Raw genomic sequence first — 2,856 nt, forward strand, 5'->3', positions numbered from 1 at the left:
AACCAAATGATACTGAAGGAAGAAGTCCAAAGTGCACTGAAGGCATTGGCAAAGAACAGTGAATTGGTAGAATACAAATTGAAATCTTTCACCAAACTGATGTGGCACTGGAGGCACTCACTTATCTATACCAAGAAATTTGGAAGACAGTTACCTGGCCAATTGATTGGAAAAAATCCATACTTGTGCCCATTCCAAAGAAAGGTGATGCAACAGAAAGCAGAAATCATCAGACAATATAATTATTATCCCATGTAATTATGAAAGTAAAATTTTGCTAATGTTAATTCAAAAATGGCTGCAACAGTATATTCACAGGGAACTTCCAGAGGTTTAAGACGGGTTCAGAAGAGGATGTGGAACGAAAGATATAATTGGTGACAACAGTAAGATAGATCTTGGTTAAAAGCAGAGAATACCAGAAAGATGTTTACATGTGCTTTATTGACTAAACAAAGACTTTTGATTGTGTGGATCATGACAAGCTATGGACAACATTGTAGAACATAAGTATTCTGGAACACTTAATTGTAAACATGGACCAAGAGGCAGCTGTTCGAACAGAACAAGGGAACACTGAATGGTTTAAATGAGAAAAGGTGTGTGCCAGAGTTGTATTCTTTCACTATACAAGGGTAGAAGGAAAAATCATTAAAAACTTTGGATATACAGATTATACAATCTTGCTTGCAGAAAGCGAAGAGGATTTAAAATACTTACTGATGAAGATTATAGACCATAGCCTTCAGTATGGGTTGTACCTCAATATAAAGAAAACAAAAATCCTCACCACTGGACCAATAAATAACATTAAGATAAATGAAGAAAAGATTAACGTTGTCAAAGACTTCATTTTCTCAGAGCAACTAACACCACTCATGGAAGCAGCAGTCAAGAAATCAAATGATGCATTGCATTAGGCAAATCTGCTGCACAAGACTTCTTTAAAGTGCTCAAGAGTAAAGATGTCAGTTTGAGGACTAAAGTGCCCCCGACCCAAGTAATAATATTTACATTAAACTCATATGCATGTGAAAGTTGTACAGTAAATATAAAGACCATAGAATAATTGATACATTGGAGTTATGGTGTTAGGATGAGACTATTAAAAGTACCGTGGACTGCCAAAAGAACAAACCAATCTGTGTTGGAAGACGTGCTACCAAAATGCTCCTTACAATTCAGCATGGACAGACTTCGTTGCTTATACTTCATACATATTATCAGGAGAGGCCAGTCCCTGGAGAAAGACATCATGCTACGTAATGTGGGGCATCAGCCAAAAAGAAGAAGAACCCCAACGAGTGAATTGGCACAGTGGCAGCAGCAATGGACTCAAGCGTAGCAATGACTGTGAGGCTGGCACAGGACCGGGCAGTGTTTCGTTATGTTGTGCATCAATTCAGTATAAATCAGTACTGAATCAACAGCTCCTAACAACAACAGGCTTTGTTTTTATCTTACTTCCTTTAGACTGCTTAACAGCAACACTAATCCATTTTCTTCTCATAGTAAATACATTTGATTTTAACTAGTAGGTTTGTTCTTAATCAGGTATGTGTGACATTTCAATGAATATATTTTTTTGTTTTGTATGTGCACATGAAATATGTTTGCTTTGTTTATTTGTGAAATATAAAATGTAAATGGGGAGCCACAGGGAGGAAATGGGATATTGTCGTTGTAGGGAGGGGATTGTGATCATTAAGATGAAACAAAGCGTATAATTTGTTAAATGTAAAGCTGATGGCCTTCACTCAATTCACAATAAAAAGTTTTTAAAAATTCTTAAAAATAGGTGTGTGAGAATCAAATCCCTTTCTTTCTTTTCATAAATATCAACTTTTAGTTGTAATTAACTTCAAATGAACTGAATCATTCTCTCAACCTCCCTTAGGTGGGCAGTCGGTGATTTGTCCAGAATCATCAGTGGAAAACTTTGTAAGATGGATGGACACGGTGGCTATAAAAATGGGCTCAAACATACCAAAGATTGTGAGTCTGATGCCAGAACAGCATGTTTTATTCTGTTATACATTGTTGTTGTTGTTGTTGTTGTTGTTAAGGGCTGTCAAGTAGGTTCTGACCCATAGCAACCCTGTATAGAGTTTCCGAGGAGGAACTGGTGAGCTTGAACCATGGACCTTGTGGTTCAAACTGACTTTGCAGTCCAGCGCATTAACCCACAGCATCACAGGTTGCCATAAATTGGGGCCAACTCAACAGTAACTAACAACAACTTAAATTCAACGGCAATTCTCTATCTTACAGTATTATTTCCTTTAAGAAAACTTTGTGTGGATTTCTTAACTAGATATTCCACTGATATATTTATCTGCTGAGTTTTCACACACCAAGTTTTTCTTCAAATGAAGGATACACATATTTTGTAATTTCAAATATGACAGTAGCGGAAGCGAAACATTTTAATACCTTAAGGGACAGAATCATGAGGCTTAGAAATTAATTGGCGAGAAAGTCAGAAGCCATGTTGTTGTTGTTAGGTGCCATCAAGTCGGTACTGACTCATAGCGACCTTAGGCACAGCAGAATTAAACAATGTCCAATCCTGGGCCAACCTACTGTTGCCACGCTTGAGTCCATCAATGTTGCCACTTGGCCAATTCATCTTGTTGGGAGTATTCCTCTTTTTCTCTAACCCTCTATCTTACCAAATATGATATCCTTCTCCAGCAACTGTTCCCTCCTGACAATATATCCAAAGTACGAGAGACAAAGTTTAGCCATCTTGGCCTCCAAGGAGCACTCTGATTGCACTTCGTCTAAAACAGATCTATTGGTTCTTTTGGCAGCCCACGGCACTTTCAATATTCTCCTCCAACACCATAACTCAAA

The 2,856-nt window shown here is 37.7% G+C and overlaps 1 protein-coding gene across 1 annotated transcript in view; it reads right to left on the minus strand.

Annotated features, from left to right (window-relative positions):
* OXCT1 (3-oxoacid CoA transferase 1) overlaps nt 1-2,856 on the minus strand; it is a 251,550-nt gene that overhangs the window by 21,537 nt on the left and 227,157 nt on the right. The gene's annotated exons all lie outside the window — the stretch shown is intronic.

The sequence above is a fragment of the Chrysochloris asiatica genome, unplaced genomic scaffold (assembly GCF_000296735.1).
Source record: "Chrysochloris asiatica unplaced genomic scaffold, ChrAsi1.0 scaffold00487, whole genome shotgun sequence".
NCBI classification, from domain to species: Eukaryota; Metazoa; Chordata; class Mammalia; order Afrosoricida; family Chrysochloridae; genus Chrysochloris; species Chrysochloris asiatica.